This window comes from Schistocerca americana, chromosome 9, assembly GCF_021461395.2.
Source record: "Schistocerca americana isolate TAMUIC-IGC-003095 chromosome 9, iqSchAmer2.1, whole genome shotgun sequence".
NCBI classification, from domain to species: Eukaryota; Metazoa; Arthropoda; class Insecta; order Orthoptera; family Acrididae; genus Schistocerca; species Schistocerca americana.
The window spans coordinates 199,848,413-199,864,790 of NC_060127.1; the positions used below are offsets into that span (position 1 = coordinate 199,848,413).

Consider the following 16,378-nt stretch of genomic DNA (forward strand, 5'->3'; position numbering starts at 1 on the left):
ACAAAATGCATCATGTGCCACATTCAGTCATTAGTCACTTAAAATCAAAATAAAACTCAAGTTGTAAAGGAAATGCATCATTTACAACAACAAAACACATTGCACACACAAGCATCTGCCAACAGCAAAATGTGTCAAAGGCTTTAGCACAAAGACTATCAAATACTTCATAGCAACAAACTGTTTCTGATGATCGTGTCATCAGAAAGGTTTACATTTGGTTTGTTTGAGCAGTTGCCAGCAGGTTCATGCGCATGCGCAGTTGAGTCACATATGGCCAGTGCCTTGCTTTTGGCTACTTGTGCGGCTCTTGCTGTATCAGCAGTGGCAATGGGGACATAGTGTCCACATGACCTGTGATTAAGTTTAGTGATTTTGCTGCTTCCTCTTCGTTTATAGCTCTTACGTCAAATGAAAACAAAATGGATTTCTGTGCCAGGAGCTATAAAGTGAATTAAAATACATTCACATAATTATGGAAGGCTAAAATATGTTGTTAGTTTCAGTTTTCTGATTTTGTTTCACTTCCAGGGTTTTGACAGTCAGGCATTAATTGCCTTTCGCAATAATGAAGTTATTTCTGTCAATTTGCTAAAGAAATATGGCTTTTATTAATCTTTTCTCTAGAGGCAGTCAATTTATTTGAAATATTATTGGCTAGTATCAAATACTTGCTGAATTTCAGGTGCATGTTTTTATCTTCTGGCACACATGGCATTATGCCATAATAAAGAACCAAACATGAGATAACATAGTACTGGTACTCCAAGCAAATTTGCATCCAAAAACCATACTGAAAAGCTTAATATCAGGATGGGGCCTATTTCTTTGTGAATCTGGACGTAACGAATGTGCGCCTTAAGCCGAATTATGCATTTTAGTATGGTTTACAGAATTCCGATGCTCTCGGTGTATCGTCGGATGTCCTGTTTCACTTATGACGTAATGTAACATCTCTTAATGTTATATAGGTACGAACATATAGGCTTCCTACGTCATCGTAGCTGTGCAAGCGCAGTAATGCTGTTTTCTGGTTCTCTGTGACAACTCCAGAACCAAATTCTAACAGGTTGCAGGAAAATATTGCCAATGATGGTTTTAAAAGCTTTACTTTCAGTGTAAATTTCATTTCAAAGAAGGTGAATTATGTGTGTGAACGTGCTTTGAATTTCTTAAATCACAGAGCGTTTGATTCCCATTTAAGGCTTAACACTTTGAGGGCAGCCACTTAGATGAATTTCTAGCCCAGCGGACCAGACATTTATGTCAGTATTTAAAATCTTACTGGCATATTTGTCTGACGTATCTTAAAGTGGAACACATACAAAAAAAAAAGACCAACATTATATGTCAAAGCTTAGCTTTTCTTGCGGCTGTACTAAGTACATTTATTTAAACCATTAACTTTTCCTACTTGTGTGTTCGTGCTACTGAACAGTGATGTTGCTATTGGCTGACTACATCACAATATCTGCTATCATTGGCTGGGGAGATCATGTGACACGACCTACGATTGGCTGAGAGAAGCGAATCGCAATCTCGATTTTGATGCTTCGGAAACTAAGGTGCTGTGTTTGGTGGAATTTCAATACATACTTTCATATTATGAAAATATGCAGTGTGTCGTAATATGAAAATATGTAGTATACATGTTGCCCTATATCAAATATCTTTACAAAATGCATTTCTCTTCCAAGTTTCATTTTTTAAAGTGCTTGGCAGTTCTACGCCGGTGTATAAAATGTTAACCATTCAAAGGAGTGGTACATTACATGGTTTTGAGGGGAAGTATATCGTCACTTAACACAGAAAAAGTATTTTTTTAACCAGCAAATCTGGGAATTTTTTTTGCTTGTCCGTGTATATACCCTAACGTGTGATATTGACTTTTGTCCAGTAATAGGTTTTATTTAGATACTTCTCAAAGTATCTTCTGAACCCTCTGTGTTTATAGCTGAATAGCACCAGGTTAAACACTTCAAGCCTCAATCTCTCTTGTACTCCAATGGACCAGAACTTGTCCAAGAATGGCCTTTCAAACTGTTCGTAGATGTGACATTTTTTAGTCATGTCAGTGGCCCACAGCAAGACATGGCCCTGTGTATAAACTACCACAGAGCATATCTTCTGTGCTTCGGTCCAGTTCCTTTGAAAAATGTTCCAGAATGCTCTTTTGAACACAACTGGGTTTGTTTGCTTACTTTTTCAAGAATAGTGACATTGTAATAGTGATGATACCACTACGAAACACATTCAGTGGTGCCTCACTGACGCGTATCAAAATACATTGTGGCATAACTCAATTTCGTGCACACATTTCTCTCCCTAAATTTACTTTTCTGTCCAACGTATTTTATGAGAATGTTCCAATTTGGAAATTGGATTAGGATAGGTACTATGATCACTATTGGCAGAGATGCTATGCAATGGATCATGGATTTTCCTACCTTACTGTTGGCTTTCTCACTCCTTCCAGAATCAATTCTCCAATTGATTATGTTTAATCTTTTGCACACTATGTGATTTGTGATTTCTTTCCAGAATTAATTCTCCAATTGATTATGTTTAATCTTTTGCGTACTATGTGATTTGTAATTTCCTTCCTCATTGCAATTACATATTATACCATTCATGAAAGAGAGAAAGACAACAGTATAGTAAAAAATTTACAAAGTTATATAATTATCTTAAATTATTACAAATGTGCTAACTGTCTTCCAATGGCAACATCCTACTGCAGGTCACCAGATAATACATTTTAAGAACGTTGTGGGAGTTCTAAAACATAGAATTCATATTAATGTCTTTTAGTTTAGTGTGCGACTTAGCAATTTACCTTTTCTCCCCAATGATGTACAAAGACACCAGCATGGCTGCGGCAGCTATTCTCTCTTCGCAATGACTTTATCTCCAAAACTCTCCATTTAAAAGCGCAAGTCCTTGTTGCATCAGGAGAAGGAAATTAGGACATGGCTCGGTAGTAGAATGAAAACTTCCAACTTCCACATGTTGTAACTTTTACTTAAGACAATACAATTGCAGTTTGGTACACTCAATCAACTTATCAAGTACAGTTAGGCAACCAGCTATCGCCATCATTCAATATTCACAATAGATTGAGACGAGGAGAACAATTGGCACCAAAAGCATTCACTTGGCCTTGGAAAAAGTAAACTGCCACACCTGACACATCAAATAAATTGAAAAGGTGGGAGCAGACACCATCCTGGCATTTGCTAGCGATGTTGCGGTCCTTGGCAACACCCTAGAGGTAGTATCACTGATACTCGCTAATTTCTCCACAGCGTTGAAGAAAATTGGGCTCGTGGTTTGTGATGATAAAATGTCTCATCATATGATGTTGTCTGGCTCTCCTTCCTTACATTGTTGTTGGTGGGCATGTCTCTCAATGAATTACCTTGGGTCCATACTGACTAGTAAAAGAGAAGTGATGAAAGAAGTGCATCAATAAATAATGAACACTAATTATATGTTCTTCCATCTGAACAGTTTATTCAAGTCACATCTAATATAAGAAGAATGAGATTCAGCTGCATATGACATTAGTATGGCTAATACTTGTACGTGGTTGTGAAACCTGGGTGACAGCAACAACTGAAGAAGCAGTCTATACCTTCGAGAGAAAGATACTTTGAAAGATCTAGGGACCCATCTACAATAACATGGAATGTAAACTGGAACAAAGAAATATGCGGTTTGCAGAACCACACATTGGCCAAATATTAGGGCAGAAAAGGTTGTGGTGGTTTGGCCACGTTTTTCAGGCTGATGAATCCTTCCCTAATCAAGTCCTCCATTCTCAACTTTATGGAAAATAACCAAGGGGTTATCCAAAGATGTGATGGAAGGGTTGAGTATTACCAGTCCTTAAACAAATGGAGCCAACAGTGCTGGAAGATAAAGCTAGAGACAAGCAATGATGGACTACCATGTGCTGTAGTTACCTCCCCTGTTGTGAGGGACGGACTTACCTTTTTTATTGTACTTCTTGTTTTGTTTCTTTATAATTTTTGAACAATGTAAACTCCAGGTTGGAATGACAGCAATATAAGGAAAAGACAGATTGCTAATTACCACTTACAATTAGCTTTGAGCCACAGTCTTCATCAGAAAAAGAAAGAGAAACACACACCATTCATTCATGCAAGCACACCTCATACACACATGACCTCCCACTTGGGCAGCTCGGACCAGAATGCAACTGTCACATGGGATGAAAGTGGCTATCTGGAGGGGGCAGGGAAGGGGAAGGGGTAGAAGTGTATGGGTGGGGAGAGAGGGGAGCACTGTCTTACGGAGTGTGTAGGGACTATACTGCCAATAGGCACATCGTCTGGAGGCTGTGGGGAAAAATAAAGCAAAAAGGCGAAAGACAGACAGGTGCAGCGGCAAAGGGCAGCACACAAAGAGAGTGGGAGAGAAGAAACTGTTGGATGGAGGGTGTGGGAACACTATGTTACTGTAGAAACTAGGTGCATAACAATGGTAATTCATGACGAAATAGCTTGTTTTTATGACTTGTGTTACAACTGCTGCAGTATTAGAAAGAACTACTTAATTTTATTTAACAAACAGTGCCAAAACAAATGTAATCAAATTGCAAAACCACACCAGTCTTGGGTGCTTTTTTGAATTCACATTAATATTATACAACAACATTATGATTTTTAATGTAACAAAAAGTGTAATTGTACATTACATCTTAAACTCAATAGAAAGTGCAGCAGATAAGTGTAAAAGGAATCCAAAAGGTGTTTTTATCCATGTGGGAATGAATTCCCTTCAAAGCAGCAGTGAAGAATAAATCGAAAACCACACAAGGAACCTTATTTGAATGGCCAAAAGCCTCTACTCAACTTCCAGAATAATAATCAATGGTGCTGTGTCCAGGAGATTTGTGAGTGACAGTTATGTGTAGAGAATAAATGGCAATAAAAGAACAATGCAGTAAAATAGTAGTCATTTTCATTGATCCCAACAAATCTCTAAGTGCAAAGTGTCTTGCCAAGGATGCTCTACATCTGAGTAAGTTAAGATAAAAATATTTAGTAAGATGTTCACAGATACTTACCATCTTCTAAAAATTAGGGAACTTATAAATAGTGATTGCAAAAATCTTATGAAGAAATACAAGAGACCAAGCTAAGCCATTATCTTGAAAGAAATGTGCTAAAGCCTTTGAGAAACAGTCAAGGTAGGTATGTTATGCCCTAGAATACAAGTGGTGTAAATATATGCTTCAAATAACAAAAGCTCAATAATAGACGAATTGGAAATTTGCAAATACTATAGTTTTTGTTATTAAAAAGAGCACTGGTTTGCTGAGGACGCAATTAAAATTTTAACCAAAACAGGGAATTACAGGTCAGCAAATAGTTCTGCAGAAGAAACAAGTCACATGGAGGCTCATGTATACTTCTGCATAGTGATATAAATTATGAACCCAGAAATTGTCTTCAGTAAATCTTATAGTACTGTCAATATATAGAATCCCCTTGAGGTCAACAACAGAACTATTGTTATCTAAGTTTCAAATTATGCTAGAAGACCTTTATAGAGAAAGAAAGAAAAAAATCTAATAGCTGCTGGTTTTAGTATTGATATCACATGTGATAGTACATGGTGTGGCAAATAAAAGTATCCCATCTGAGTGGATACAATTGGAATTTGTGGCAGCATTAACGGAGAAGGAAAAGACCTACAGCTACTTCCAACAAATTGGAGCAACTACCCATACAGCCGGCCGAACATTGGAGCACACTTACAGAATCTTCATGCGTGACAGAGATGTTAGCAGAGATCAGTCTGGTCGCAGCCCTAACAGACGACTCAGGCCATCTGTTCTGTGTCTGTGTGATTACTTTGTGTGGGGAGCCCTCAAGTCTAAGGTGTATTGCAACAACCCTCTTAGCCTTCAAGCATTCCAGCAACACATTTCAGATGAGACTGCAGCAATTTCAGCAGTCCAGCTTCGATGCACCTTCAATAACGTGCTGATCAGTCCCAAAAGTGGTTACTTTCAACAACTGCTATAATCAGGTTAGTACTGTTTTTCCTTTCCTCTTCTGGTTTTTTGTACCCAGGACCAGTTTTATTTGCCCCACCCTGTAGCTATGTTTCAAGACTGAATTTCTTTGAATCTACTGGAAGCAATAGCCAGTGAGTAACATGTATTGACAATGTTTTATATATATATATATATATGTGATGTAACTTACCAAACGAAAGCGATGTTGGTTGCGAAAGGTAGAATTTTGTGTGTGTGATTGTGTTTGTTTGTGTGTCTATCGACCTGCCAGTGCTTTTGTTTGGTAAGTCTCATCATATATATATCAAAAAACAAAGATGATGTGACTTACCAAACGAAAGCGCTGGCAGGTCGAAAGACACACAAACAAACACAAACATACACACAAAATTCAAGCTTTCGCAACAAACTGTTGCCTCATCAGGAAAGAGGGAAGGACGAAAGGATGTGGGTTTTAAGGGAGAGGGTAAGGAGTTATTCCAATCCCGGGAGCGGAAAGACTTACCTTAGGGGGAAAAAAGGACGGGTATACACTCGCGCGCGCACACACACACACACACACACACACACACACACACATATCTGTCCACACATATACAGACACAAGCATATATATATATATATATATATATATATATATATATATATATATATATATATATATATATATATATATAATAATTCCACGTAGGAAATATATATCTACAAACAAAGATGATGTGACTTACCAAATGAAAGTGCTGGCAGGTCGACAGACACACAAACAAACACACAAAATTCAAGCTTTCGCAACAAACTGTTGCCTCATCAGGAAAGAGGGAAGGAGAGGGAAAGACGAAAGGATGTAGGTTTTAAGGGAGAGGGTAAGGAGTCATTCCAATCCCGGGAGCGGAAAGACTTACCTTAGGGGGAAAAAAGGACAGGTATACACTCGCACACACGCACATATCCATCCACACATACAGACACAAGCAGACATATTTAAAGAATAAGGTCTTTATAAACGACAACTCCTTCTACTCAATAGATGAGTTCTTAGACATGAAGTAGTAACTAAAAAATAATAATTAATTATTTTGCGTAAAGAGAACTTAGGTTAAAGTGACATGTTCCACATCATTACGTACACATATTCATGATCTACGGAACAAGGATTAATCTATGTATGTATGTATGTATGTACATCAGGATTCAGAAAAAATGCACAAATTTGTAATCAGTACCCTCAGCAACTTAGAAACTTGGTCTCAGCTAAATGGGTTGAATTTAACATATCTAAGGCTCACATGATACAATTCAAAACCAAATGGTCAAAATGTAAACAGATTAAGATTATCCATGACAGCCAAGATAACTGTCTCTTAGGATTAAATCTGGATAAATATTTGAGCTGGCAGGCACACAATGAGTACCTAGCAAGCAAATTGAGTAGCTTTGCATTTGCAATACAAATATTATTAATTGCAAGTGACATGGACACATGAAATTAGTGTGTACAGTCTACTTTGAGTCCGTTATTAGGTCTGGTATTGTTTTTTGGAAAACTCGACAAATGTAGAGTGGATAGTAAAAATTGAAGTAAAAATGATTCGAAATTTGTGCACAGTAAATCATTAAGAACCACGTTGTCCATTACTTAGAAAACTCAATTTTTAACTCTGCTGTCTCCATATATACACTGCTGGAAAAAAACAAGTACACCTGGAAAGAAAACGTTGATTCTGATCCAATGACAGCATATGGCACCTGGGGCTAGTAGATGTACTGATAATGGTTGCAATGTCATAATAGGGAAAGCTCATAGCCGAAAGGCTCAGTGTAGTGCAAATGTGTGAAGCAAGCAGGCAACCATGCCATGGAGATGCTCTTGTGCTTGCTATGTGAACATCCTCACACCTGTGGATGATGTTCTGGAAGTCCACACAGCACAGATGCCCACCAAGATCATTGTATTGTAAGGGTAGCAGTGGCATATTGTACAGCTACCATAGCACAGATAATAGGGCTTGTGAGTCAAGACATGTCAACACAAACTGTTGGGAACCGGTTATTAGTAAAGGGACTATGGGCATGCACTCCTCTAGCTTGTGTTCCAATCACACCACACGATTAAAGTGCACTGCTCAACTGGTGCCGTTAAAGGATCACTTGGAACATGGAATGGCACACTGTGGCCTTCAGTGCTGAAAACAGATTCTGTCTGCCTACAAGTGACGGTCATCTGCGCATACGACATAGACCTGGTGAGCACTGTCTTGTAAAGAGCATTCGTCCGAGCGTCGGGTCTTATTGTTTGGGGTACGATAAGCTACACCTCTTGTTCACCTTTGGTGTTTCTGGAGGAGACACTAACCAGTGCTCAATATGTGCAGACTGTTGTTAGAACCTTTCTTTTGCCGGTTTTGCGACAGGAGGATGATGGGCTGCCTGTGAAGCTCAATGTGCTCTGCAAGACATGAAGGAACTTCCGTGGCTAGCACGATCTCCACACTTTTCTCCGGTCAAGCTCAAGTGGGATATGATGGGACAAGAATTGACTCGTGTGACTTGCCAACTAACAACTCCTACATAACTACAGGAACAGGTTGAGCAGGCATGGCATAATGTATCCCAGAACAGTACTTGCCATCTGTACGTACTAATATGGGTGATTCAGCATGGGTTGATAGCTGGTACCTTAGAACCATTTGTGCTATTAATGTGTAAATATAATCATGTCATGTACTCCATAAGCACAGTTGTAACAATAAATCTTGAGTGAACTGGAAACCTCTAAAAGGGAGTGCTAATTTTTTTCTGGCAGTGTATATAAGATAAATATCTTTCTGTATACCAAACATGAATTATTTTAAGGGAACCATTTTGAAAGTCTCTTCAGGTTTGCTGCCCGATCCTAAAATCAACTTGCCTCGATATTTTGGCGATCCAGCTGGTCGCCATCTTCAGGAAAATGCCGCTTCTGCTGATGAGTCCCGCTGAGAACTGACGCCAGGTTGCAAATCGACGTCCTATATAGGCCACCGTTCAGTACACGGCGCATGCGCCGCCCATCACGGTTTCTGCCTTCCTAGACAGGGAGGTGGCGCCACCCTTAGTGAAACACTGCTGGCAGCGATATATCGCAATCAAGGCCGCACCGAAGAACGTGGATACCTTCTTCGTCTGGCCGCATGGATATGATGCTCTTCAACTGTCTTCATCCCCGTATCAAATTTACTATGGAGGTTGAAAATTTTTAGACGTTATGGTTTATAAAAAACCAGATGGTACTTTGGGACACAGTATTCATCGAAAGCCGACACACACAGATTGGTATCTGCATCCTAAGAGTTGTCATCCACCACACCAACGCAGTGGCATCCTTAGGACTTTGGTATGGAGAGCATATGCCATTTCCGACACAGACAGCTTAACCCAAAAACTTGAGCATTTGATGGCTGTTTTTAAGGAAAATGGATACACCAAGAAGCAGATTCGTCGGGCTATGGAGTTTGGACCATCTCCGGAGGTGTATGGAGGGGAACATAGATCTGTGGCCTTTCTTCCTTATGCTGGAGGCTTATCGTTTAAGATTGGATGAATTTTAAGGAATTTTAACATTAAGAGTGTGTTCCATCCACCTTCTAAGATTAGGGCTCTGCTCGGCTCTGTGAAAGATGATTTGGGGCTTTGGAAACCCAGTGTGTACAAAATTCCGTGTCAATGTGGGAAAGCTTACATTGGCTGTTCGATTCGCTCAGTGCATGACAGGTGTGTGGAACATTGCCGTCATACAAGACTACAACAGCCGGAAAAATTGGGAGTAGCAGAACACTGCCTAAATGAGGCACACAGTATGAAATTTGGTGAAACTGTGGTTGTTGCCAACATTTCTGGTTTTTGGAACAGTGTCTATAAAGAGGCGATTGAAATTAGGTTGGCTGATAATTTAATCAGCAGAGACAATGGGTTTCCTCTTAGCAAGACGCTGAATCCTGTATTATCTCGCATCAAAACTGAACGTTCTTTGGTGCGGCCTTGATTGCGATATATCGTTGCCAACAGTGTTTTACTAAGGGCGGCGCCGCCTCCATGTCTAGGAAGGCAGAAACCGTGATGGGCGGCGCACGTGCTGTGTACTTAACGGTGGCCTATATAGGACGTCGATTTGCAACCTGGCGTCAGTTCTCAGCGGGACTCATCAGCAGAAGCAGCATTTTCCTGAAGATGGCGACCAGTTGGATCACCGAAATATCGAGTCAAGTTGATTTTAGGATCTGGCAGCAAACCCAAAGAGACTTTCAAGACTTATTACACCAGGAAAGCCTACGTAATCACAGGAAACCATTTTGTTTATTAACATAACACAAGAAAGAAAGAAAATTTTATGCTTCCCACCACCTCAAATTGTATGCACAGGGATCTCAATATATGGGAATGAAAATTTATAATATATTAAAAAGGGACAAGTTAATGCAGTTGAATTTAAGTCTACTTAAAAAAAGCTACATGAGGTGTTGAGACTGAAATGTTGTTACTCAGTGGATGAATTCATGCAGGATGAACTGGAAATGTGAGCCGGACTCAAAGTGTTACATATCGTAAGAAGTATCATTTTAATGATGTTCTTTATTTTAGTATTATTATTTGTGTAAAAATCATTTTAAATGTATTAAACAATTTTGACATGTCTCCTGCATGCAAATCAAATAGATTGCAAATGTATGTCATTATACGGATAAACCACAATTTCACTAATGTCCCTGAATTCACACAGCCACGTTACATCCATAAAAGAAAAAGAAAAATGTTCACTCTTATTCCCAATTAGAACAACTACTTCCATATTTTCATGAAAATATTAAGACCACAAGCCCATTAACAGTTCTGAGAAACAAAATTGTCTCCCATTTATGACATTAATATTAACCGTAAAGTCAGTACTGCTTTTTTTTAAAAAAAATGGCTATAGAATATAGCTGTTGTGTTTTTCAGTTAGTGTATTAGTGTTATCATCATATAACAACATCTGTATTTATCATAAAATAATAGTTATCTGCACGTTATAAGAGCATAGATACTTTTCATTCACCTAACATGTATCTTTAGATATTGAATCAACAAAATGAAAACAGTGGAAGGAGTGGCTGACAAGTTACATTTTTAAATGTCTGTTTAATTGTCACACAAATTATCTCATGTAATTCTTTTATTTCTTTCAGAAGTGCCTCTGTTCCACCAATGAACCAGCTACTACTAACATTCAGATACTTTACCTCTGGTGATTTCTTTCTGTCCATTGGAGACTTTATTGACATTGACAAGGAGACAGCCAGCAGGATTATTAAAAGTACGTTTATGTCAATGGACAACGTGCTCAAGAGACACTTTTTTTTAATATTTCAGTTCTCCGTTGTAATTAAATGAAAATAAAATAAACAAATGTAAAAGAATTAATATATTTTTATTCTGAAACCATTTGCTTTAATGTCTCTTTTTCTAATACTAATTTTGAGCTTTGTTGTTGTTGTGGTCTTTAGTCCAGAGACTGGTTTGATGCAGCTCTCCATGCTACTCTATCCTATGCAAGCTTCTTCATCTCCGAGTAACTACTGCAACCAACATCCTGAATTTGCTTAGTGTATTCATCTCTTGGTCTACCTCTACAATTTTTACCCTCCACAATTCCCTCCAATACTAAATTGGTGATCCCTTGGTGCCTCGGAATGTGTCCTGCCAACCAGTCCCTTCTTTTAGTCAGGTTATGCCACAATTTCCACTTCTTCCCAATTATATTCAGTACCTCCTCATTAGTTACGTGATCTACCCATCTAATCTTCAGCATTCTTCTGTAGTACCACATTTCGAAAGCTTCTACACTCTTCTTGCCTAAACTACTTATCGTCCACGTTTCCCTTCCATACATGGCTACACTTCACACAAATACTTTCAGAAAAGACTTCCTGACACTTAAATCTATATTGATGTTAACAAATTTCTCTTCTTTAGGAACGCTTTCCTTGCCATTGCCAGTCTACATTTTATATCCTCTCTACTTTGACCATCATCAGTTATTTTGCTCCCCAAATAGCAAAACTCCTTTACTACTTTAAGTGTCTCATTTCCTAATCTAATACCCTCAACATCACCCGACTTAATTCGACTACATTCCATTATCCTCGTTTTGCTTTTGTTGATGTTCATCTTATATTCTCCTTTCAAGACACTGTTCATTCCGTTCAACTGCTCTTCCAAGTCCTTTGCTGTCTCTGACAGAATTACAATGTCATCGGCAAACCGCAAAGTTTTTATTTCTTCTCCATGGATTTTGATTGCTACTCCGAATTTTTCTTTTGTTTCCTTTCCTGCTTGCTCAATATACAGATTGAATAACATCGGGGAGAGGCTACAACCCTGTCTCACTCCCTTCCCGACCACTGCTTCCCTTTCATGCCCCTTGAGTCTTATAACTGCCATCTGGTTTCTGTACAAATTGTAAATAGCTTTTCGCTCCCTGTATTTTACCCCTGCCACCTTCAGAATTCTAAAGAGAGTATTCCAGTCAACATTGTCAAAAGCTTTCTCTTAAGTCTACAAATGCTAGAAATGTAGGTTTGTCTTTCCTTAATCCATCTTCTAAGGTAAGTCATAGTGTTAGTATCGCCTAACGTGTTCCAACATTTCAATGGAATCCAAACTGAACTCCCTCAAGTTCAGCTTTTTCCAGCCATGACTTATAAAACTGATAGTTCAGTAATCTTCACACCTGTCGACAGCTGCTTTCTTTTTAATTGGAATTATTATATTGTTCTTGAAGTCTGTGGATATTTCGCCTGTCCCATACATCTTGCTCACCAGATGGCAGAGTTATGTCATGGCTGGCTCTCCCAAGGCTATCGGTAGCTCTGATGGAATGTTGTCTGTTCCTGGTGCCTTTTTTTGGCTTAGGTCTTCCAGTGCTCTGCCAAGTTCTTCATACAGTATCATATCTCCCATCTCATCTTCCTCCTCAATTTCCATAATATTGCCCTTAAGTACATTGTCCTTGTATAGACCCCCTCCCTCCCTCCATCTTTCTGCTTTCCCGTCTTTGCTTAGGGCTGGTTTTCCTTATGAAATTTTGATATTCTCTTTTCTCCAAAGGTCTCTTTAATTTTTCTGTAAGCAGCATCTATCTTACCCCTAGTGATATATGCCTCTACCTCCTTACATTTGTCCTCTAGCCATCCTTGCTTAGCCATTTTGCACTTCTTGTCTATCTCATTTTTGAGATGTTTGTATTCCTTTTTGCCTGCTTCATTTACTGCATTTTTATATTTTCTCCTTTCATCAGTTAAATTCAATATCTCTTCTATTACCCAAGGATTTCTGCTAGTCCTCTTCTTTTTACCTGCTTGATCATCTGCAGTCTTCACTATTTCATCTCTGAAAGCTACCCATTCTTCTTCTACTGTATTTCCCCTGTATTTGTCAACTGTTCCCTAATGCTCTCTCTGAAACTCTCTACAATCTCTGGTTCTTTCAGTTTATGCAGGTCCCATCTCCTTAAATTCATACATTTTTGCAGTTTCTTCAGTTTTAATCCACAGCTCATAACCAATAAATTGTGGTCAGAATCCACATCTGCCCCTGGAAATGTCTTACAATTTAAAAGTTGGTTCCTAAATCTTTGTCTTACTATTATATAATCTATCTGAATTTTCCCATCTCTCCAGGCCTCTTCCATGTATACAACCTTCTTTCATGATTCTTAAACCAAGTGTCAGCTATGGTTACGTCATGCACCATGAAAAATTCTACCAGGCGGCTTCCTCTTTCATTCCTTACCCCCATTCCATTTTCACCTACTACTTTCCCTTCTCTGCCTTTTCATACTGTTGAATTCCAGATCCCCATGACTCTTAAATTTTCGTCTCCTTTAACGATCTGAGTAATGTCTTTTATTGCATCATACACTTCTTCAATCTCTTCACCATCTGCGAAGCTAGTTAGCATATAAACTTTTACTACTGTGATAGGCATGGGCTTGGAATCTATCTTGGCTACAATAATGTGTTCACTATGCTGTTCATAGTAGCTTATCCACACTCCTATTTTTTTATTCAGTATTAAACCTACTCCTGCATTACCCCTATTTTATTTTGTATTTAGCCTATAACCCTGTATTCATCTGACCAGAAGTCTTGTTCCTCCTGCCACCGAACTTCACTAATTCCCCCTATATCTAACTTTAAGCTGTCCATTTCTCTTTTTAAATTTTCTAACCCACCTGCCCGATTAAAGGATCTACATTCCACACTCCAATCCATTTCTTCTGATAACGACATCCTCCTGCGTAGTCCCCGCCTGGAAATCCGAATGGGGGAGTAGTTTACCTGTGGAATATTTTACGCAAGAGGACACCATCGTCATTTAACCATACAGTAAAGCTGCATGCCCTCGGGAAAAATTATGGCTGTAGTTTTGCCTTGCTTACAGCCGTTTGCAGTACCAGCACAGCAATGCTGTTTTGGTTAATTTTTACAAGGTCTGATTGGTCTATCATCCAGACTGTTGCCCCTGCAACTACTGAAAAGTCTGCTGCCCCTCTTCAGGAACCACACATTTGTCTGAGCTTTATGTTCTTTCAACTGACACAGTTGTTCCTGTGTTGTCTAGTTCTTGTCATGCTACTTTTGAAGTGGCACCACCTTTAATTCTGGTAATTCTTTCACATTTGAGAATAGATATTTTTATTCTAAACAAAAACTGACAGTTTTAAGCTGAGATTTTTGTAGAAAATAAGAACACAATGAATGTGTCACATCTCCAATTACTTCCCCTTCCCTCCCAGAGTACATATAGCTTCTAGAGGTGATTGCACAAGCCAAAATTATATATGAAATAGTTCCTGTTACTCAGACATTTGGGGGCAGTAGATCCACGCCAAATTACTGATCCAGATCATGTTTTTCCTTTATTAGAGCTTTTTCCATGGATGCACGGGAGAAAATATAAATTTTTTGTCACTTTGATCTAAATGCAAAAATCACCAACTTCTGTGTTAACGTCTCATCTCCGAAATTAGAATTGATGTTGTTTTGCCATACTCTCCACGTGAAAACCTACACGTGGATCATTTTGGCTCCAAGTTATGGCTCTCATCCAGTGCGAAAGCGGAATTGATCCAAGTGCAAAATATTATTATGATTGTGAGTTAAAGTTTGGAATTTGTGTAATATATTAAGTCAAAATAGTTGCTTATTTTTTATAACAATGATTGAATAAATATTGCATACAACTGACTACAGAGTAATTTTTCAACTGGTAACAAAAGATTATGTTGACTGTATAGAACTCAGCTGCCCCATTCCAGTCATTTTTTCATTTTTGACTGTGTTTATATTCTCTTTCCTCTTTGCTGCGCATTATATTCTCTTTGCTGTGTACAAGTGTAAGGTTCTTGCTGTTTGTATGTACATTTTCGAAGTTAGAATAGTGTGTCAGTGAAATGGACAACAGAAATACATGCTCTAGAGATGAAAATACGTTAGCATTACAAAATTCATTGAGCGGTTATGAAAGTAATGTGGATTTTTCCAGCAATCATTCATCCTACCAGCCCCCAGACCATGTGAAAGGCTATAGAGGTGTGTATATTTATGAAGAGTGGTTATAATATAATGTAATTTGGAATGATTGCCATTAGATTAAAACAGCTTTGCTGGAGATTTGACCATCTCTCTGATTTAGTAACTTGCATTTTACCTTCCTACTGTGTAGATCTTGGCATTTGATTTTTATCAGAGATTTTATTACTTCCAGATATCTTTCAAGAGATTGGCCAGTCTTCTTCTAGTGTGATAGGTAATTTAGGAGAAGATGTCGACAATGAAGAGACTGATGAACATATTAGAGGCAGAATACGGCTAAGAAATATGGATGGAGTAGAAGAATAAAAAGAAAATCCAAAATAACAGCAGGTCAGGAATACACCAACATAAATTGTAACACTGTGACAGAAAAAGTATTCATGCCTGTTGAATATAACTGCCACCATAAATGCAGTGAGTAAGTTCCTGCTCAAAATCAGAAAATGACGCATAACATGTATTACCAGTTATCTTCATTGGATACACAAACGACTTGGTTATGTAATGTTTAAAAACTATAGTACCCAAATGATGTAAGAAAAGGTGTTCTATTCAGGCACCTAGCAACAAAAGTGTGACAAGACAGTTCGTATTATGTGATAAAAGAGTTTGTAAAAATTTCTCGCTGTGTGTGACGCAAGTTAGCAATAAAAGAATTGATTATACACTATGAATTTAAAAAAGTCTCTGGAATACCTGAAAATGACAAAAGGGGACG

General features: G+C 38.4%; 1 protein-coding gene across 4 annotated transcripts in view; it reads left to right on the forward strand.

Moving 5' to 3' along the window:
* LOC124550995 (CWF19-like protein 2) overlaps positions 1-16,178 on the forward strand; it is a 184,478-nt gene extending 168,300 nt beyond the window's left edge. For 2 of the 4 annotated variants that reach the window (XR_006967751.1, XM_047125827.1), the window contains one exon: positions 11,251-11,451. The gene's annotated coding sequence lies outside the window, so the exon portion shown is untranslated. Of the gene's footprint in view, positions 1-11,250; positions 11,452-15,832 lie in introns of those variants that run through there. The other 2 variants (XR_006967752.1, XR_006967753.1) reach the window with 2 other exon arrangements.
* The last annotated feature ends 200 nt before the right edge of the window (positions 16,179-16,378 follow it).